This window comes from Peromyscus eremicus, chromosome 12 (genome assembly GCF_949786415.1).
Source record: "Peromyscus eremicus chromosome 12, PerEre_H2_v1, whole genome shotgun sequence".
Lineage (NCBI taxonomy): Eukaryota > Metazoa > Chordata > Mammalia > Rodentia > Cricetidae > Peromyscus > Peromyscus eremicus.
Window position 1 is genome coordinate 25,915,909 of NC_081428.1, and position 6,345 is coordinate 25,922,253.

Sequence of the window (6,345 nt, forward strand, 5' to 3'; positions counted from 1 at the left end):
ATACTATCATTTTTAACGTTGTTGCCTATGTCTTGAGAACAAGAATCATTAGCTTTAGACTGTTATTTTCTCTTTGTAATATACATAAATCCTGTCAACAAAATTGAGACCACCTGACTTAAAGAGAAATGATACAAGAACATGGAGACAATTATAAAAATCTTTAAGAATTTGCTGCTCTAGATCAACAACAAATGCTACAAAGAACCCTAAACCATTCCTATATACCCACGCCTATAAATTTTATTTTTATTATTTTAACATGAGTTAAAAAAATAAATTTGTGTCTAAGACAAAGCAAGCATATCAAAATATCTTAACTCAAATAAATAAATAAAGAAAGAAACTGTTACATATTCAACCATAGGGGGTTAAATACAAGATTTTGGAATTTTTATAAGGTTATACCATAATTTACATAATCAGTTCCCATTTTGGAAAATGCATTTCCTCTTTAAAATTTATTTTTAAAAATGTTTAACTGTAACATAATAATGGCTTAAAATGCATTACAGTATAATGATTCAATAACACAGATGACATTTAATGAGAAAATTGAGATATTTAGCATAAACATCATTTAAATCATTTAGCTTCAAAACACTGTAATCATAAATTTTGGTTGTGGGTCTGTCTTGAGTCTGTTTCTTCAGTTTTCTATTGTGGTGAAACCACACCATGACCAAGGCAACTTATGTACCATCAAGGCTTGGAAAATGACAGCAGATGGATCTGCATAACAGTGAAGGACTAAGTAGCTGGAAGCTTGTATCTAATCCAGAAGCATGGGGCATTGCAGGATATGTCTCACTGTGAAAGTTGCAAGATTTTTACACTCCAAGCTCAATCTCATTGACACAACTGCTCCTACAACATGCTAAGCCTCCTCATTCCTCCCAAATAGTGCCACTAACTTCAGGGCAATCATTCTAATATAAGAGCTGATGTTGCCATTATCATTCAAATCACTACAACCTGTAATCACAGCACCCTGGAGGTGGAGGCAGGAGGATTGCCATGAGTTCAAGGCCAGCCTGAACCATGGAGCGATATCCTTTTTCAAAATAAAATTAAAAACCTGGCACAAAAATTAGTAAGATGAGAAAAAACATTTTAATATCTAATGTGACTTGAAATTTTGAGAGTAGGAACTATGCCACTGAAAAGTTCAGTGCTGTTCATGTTTAAAGAATACTGTGCTAAAGATTTACATTGCTTTAAAACAGTCTACTACAAGACTTGAATTTTATCTGATTGTAAATTTTTGAGATTTCATCTAGTAGAGATAATGACTCATTGAATTCACTGATAATAAGATAAAATGGAAAACTGGTCAAGGAATACAGGAGTTGACACTGGACACATAATGTTCCACTGAGAAAGAACAGTTTAGTAGTGTTTGCAGTATTATGCAGAGTCCCTCATTATTCATGGTGAAGCCATTCAAAAGTTCAAATGCCTATAATCTTATCATAATATAGATTAAGAAAAATAAATTAAATCTCCAGAAAATATTCCTCCACATTTTGTCAGTAATTCTCAAAAGTGGTAAGCACTATCTTTTTACTCTTGATAATTCTTGTAACCTTTATTTTTGTCATACTGAAAGTAAAGTAAATACTATATATCTACTCTTCAAATTGCCCATTTTCTGGAGACTGCCAATATGTGACAAAAAGTACTTTCATGAGGTGATCATCTATGGCTACAAGTTCAAAAGCTGATTCCGACCTTTATTGATTCTTTCTTATAAGTCTGTGAGTCAGTTCATCCCTATGACGCTCATTCTTCACTGTGGCAGCATTTAAGAGAACTACATTTGATATCAGTTATGGATTCAGATGTGCTCCTAATGGCCTTTTGTCACTGTGTTTTTATAGAAGAGAGTGTGTGTATTTGTGGGGAGTAGTGTCAGTATGTTTCTATATCTATAAAATACATTGTAGATTAATTCCAAAATCTACCAATGACTATGTATAGGTCAGAGGACAACTTGGATGAGTCCATGTGGATCCTAGGAAATGACCTCAAGACTTTAGATTTGCCAGCAAGCTCCTTTACCTCTCTAGCCATCTCATCAGCCACCAACATATATTTTCCACTAACATAAAATTTTACTAATTATCTGGGAATTTCATACATTGTAACCTGATCACATTAATTTCCCAGGTCTACCTTCCCACCCTTGCACCCTCTCATTCAAAAATAAGAAAAGAAAATACTCCAAGTGCAGTTTGTGTTGCTGGCATACTGAGTAGAACATAGTCAAACTCCCAATAACCAGCCCATTGAAGATAACTGAGTCCTCTCTCACAACAGAATCCATCAAGTTTGAAAAGTTACACTTCAGCATCTTTATCACAGTTTTTAAGGACTATCTTTAATAGCTTCCCGTCTAGACTGCCTCTTTTACTTGGGGGAGAGGAGCTTATCACGGAAGCCTTCAACGTTTCTCATTCTCAGTTATGAGTCTACAAACCTTGTGTGGGCACCAATAACTGCTCTAACTTTGTGATTGCAGTGACTGTATCTGCCCAGAGGATATTTCGTAACCCTGTCTTCTAGTTCCTGCATTCTTTCCACACCCTCTTCCACAATGTTCCCTTGACCTTGGAGGGGACAGTATAAATGTCTTGGACAGGGCTGAGCCCCCAGAGGTTGCCTATTCTCAGGCAAACTTCTGTAATTTAAGACACTGTTTATAAAGTGAAAATACTAGTCACAAAAACTGGTTAAACATTTTTAGAACATAAACTTGATGATGGACTTCAATGATTAAAATATCTCAAAGGACTTTTTTTTCTGAAAAAAAAAGACAAAATAATAATAAGCATAGAAAAACAATTGATGCCGGGCGGTGGTGGTGCACGCCTTTAATCCCAGCACTTGGGAGGCAGAACCAGGCGGATCTCTGTGAGTTCAAGGCCAGCCTGGGCTACCAAGTGAGTTCCAGTAAAGGCGCAAAGCTACACAGAGAAACCCTGTCTCGAAAAAACAAAACCAAAAAAGAAAAGAAAAGAAAAATAAAAACAATTGACTACTACTAAGTTCATATGAAATAAGAACTCCTCTACCATGTCATCTAAAATGAAGATATGTTGATAACATTAAATAAATGTAAGTATATGGAAGAACTGGAATTCAGTTATAATTCCTAGTAATGAAAATTGTCCTGCCTCTGCCTGTGGAAATGGAGCTTGGTTGGTAGATGATTTGCCTGACATGCATGATGTCCTTAGTTTGATACCTTTATAAACTGGGCATTTAAGTGCACGTTAGTAACTCAAACACTGATCATTAGGGAGGTAGGGAAGGATAAAATGGATTTCAGGGCCATTGTTAGCTAAGTAGCATGTTTGAGGCCAATTTGCAATACATAAAACTCTGTGTCAAACAGAAAACAAATGTTTAAGGGAACCTAGACTTTTTGATTTTAAGTAAAGTTAATCATAATTTCACTCTCTTTCCCAGAGATATTATTTCATGTATTTAGTTAAGGCAAGTGGAAGCACATATGTTTAAAAAGATCTATACAGATCTGTATTCACATATACATTGTAATTACTCATACTCCTTAAAACCTGCAGTCTATTTGTACATGTTGTCAAGACTGGTTAAGTATATTCTATTATAGACATACAATAGAATAGTGTTTAGCTACAATGGATGCAACAATAAAGAACTAGAAGTTAAAATCAATGTGATGAATGAAATTAAACCATGAGAAAATGAACTTAAAAAGAGGGCTGAGGAAACCATGTGAATAATTTATATTTCGTTTTACTGGTATTTGTATGAAACTTTCTATACTTATCAAACACATAGACCTGAAAACTTGAAACTAGTAGATTTTCCTAGGTAAAAATTTTATAAATGTCATATAAAGTTCTTAATATAAAAAAACAATTAGTAAGTTCTAAACTGTGACAGCCAGATGTGCAGGAAGCATATGATTAGAAGTAGAAAATTAGCAATTAATATTTCACTGGTCCAAGCACAGAGTGATTTATGTATAGGATTTTTTTGATGAAGAAATGGAAGAAAGACATCAAATTTGAAACTCTTGTCTTATTTATGAAATGAATCCATACACTTGATGAGTCGATATGGCTATGAAAGAAAAAATGACAAAGAGGTTTTTCTTTCAGTGACTGCAAATTGTGTATGTTGGTTGTAAACATGAGTATTTGGGAAGGAAGAGGTATATTAAGAACTAGACACAGTCAAACCAAACTTTTCTTATTATAGATAAAATTAAAGATGTGGAAGTAAATAATAAGAAATTAATATTAGAAATATGATAAATAGTTCTAGCTAAAAGAGTCATATATTAGGGAATAAAAAGCACTGGAAAATTTTCCTCATTTAATACACCATTGATATATGTTAGAATTCTCTATGCCCAGATTTTTTTTTTTTCGCTGTGCACAATAACATTTCATTATCTGAAAACTTTGAAGATCTACCTTTCCTAAATTGACTTCTTTCTTCATGCTTTTTAACTTCATCTCCAATTTTTTTCTCAGAGAATTATGAGCATTTTGAGGACGGATGAGAAAGGTGTAGACAAATAGAATACTGAATAATAGAATTTGACTCATGACCATTATGTGATAAGGGTCCTATTTGCAGTTCTCATTTCAGGCTGCTAAATAGTACTAAATGATAGTACTAAAATCTGTATTTGCTAACAGAAAAAAAAAAGACAAATTGAAAGAAATAAAAATTCTCAAGCTCAATAGCCTATTCAATTTGTACCGGGACAATCTGTAATTTTAGAAGTAGTTATCAGATCTCAGCAACATGGACAATAATTATGAAAATAATTTTAAAACTATTATAACAAGTTATGTAAAACATTTAAAGATTAGTTCATGTCCTCCTTGTCATCTCTGAACTGGCAGCAGTTCTCCTTCCTTGGCCCCAAAACGCTGAAAATGTATGCCTGCTCCAAATTCATCTCTACTGGCTCCTTGATCAGGATCATCTCTCAGCTGCTGAGTCAACTGTTGTCCGTAATTGTGTTGAACTAGCTGACCAAGGACATTGACAGAGGAGGGGATCAGGAGCTTGGCAGTCATGTGTCTTCTGACTTCACTCATATCTAGCTGCTGCTTCCTAACTAACATCATTTCGAGGTATATCTATACAGCATCAAAGCTCATTCCTGTTGAGGCTGCCATAGTTCAGGAGGCTGGCTCTGAGACTCTGGGATTGGGACTGCTTGCAGGGGAGCCTCATCACTCCTTAGAAGCCCTTCTCCAAATCAACAGCTCTTCTATGTGATTCTAGGCTTTGCCCTCTCAGAGGTCATGGGGCTCTTTTCCTTAATGGTGGCCTTTGTCAATGTCTTTGTGACACAGTTGGCTCCACTTAGACCTTCCATAGTTGTTTTTCCCACATCTTGTTGCCCTCTGTGATCCTTTTTTGCTGATCCTCCCGAGGAAGTCTGGGGAAAGTGGTAGGCTTACAGTTAGAGAAAGAGAAGACAAATAAATACTTTGTAGATAAGAAAAAAGATGAATTCTATATCTTTCTGTTTCATATTCAATCTAACAAGAGTTGTCTTCCAAAGTAATACGAATTTAGTTCTGTAACTGATTTGTATCACTCAGCTTCCATGTATTCTCAAACACAGAGATCAGTAAATTAGTATTTGGGGCAATCTTATTTTTATTTGAATATAGGATACAGTTATGAAACAGTGAAAATATCATCACTATAAAACTATAACTATAAAAGTAATCAAATCAGTATTTAATGAGAGAATCTGAGATACTAAAAGTAAATTTTCTCTGAGTGAAAATTATTACTTTGTCTTTTTAAAGGCATTCATGTTTTTGCTAATATTAGTATGTGCATATACATGAAAGATTTTAGTTTTCTATAGAAAGTATATTATGATTTCAAATATGATTATTTAACTTTTTGGGGAAAACAAAATGACATGTAAATTTTTCGAAAGTGCTTATTTATAAAATTATTTGGAATGCCTTCACATTTTGTGGTCTTCATATTGAATATCGAAAAAAATATTATTTCGTGCTTGTTTTATATGATGTCATTCAAAACAATAAATATTGGAATTTTTTCTTTTTCTTGATGTACATGTGTATGTACTTTGTTTGCTTTTATGCATGCTTACATGTGTGTGAGTGTACATGTGTGTACAAGAGTATATGCAACTTGTGTGCATGTGTGGAAACCAATGTTGATATGAGAGATCTTCCTTGATTGAGGCCCACATTATTTTTTTGAGGCACTGTCTCTTGCTAATTCAGGAGCTTCTCTTTTCAGAATTCTAACTACTCAAGCTAGTCTGCTTACTCTGGGGATTCCTTATCT

The 6,345-nt window shown here is 34.1% G+C and overlaps 1 pseudogene; it reads left to right on the plus strand.

Annotated features, from left to right (window-relative positions):
* The first annotated feature begins 4,937 nt into the window (after positions 1–4,937).
* On the plus strand, positions 4,938–5,420 carry LOC131922870 (ATP synthase F(0) complex subunit C2, mitochondrial-like; annotated as a pseudogene).
* Positions 5,421–6,345: the final 925 nt, after the last annotated feature.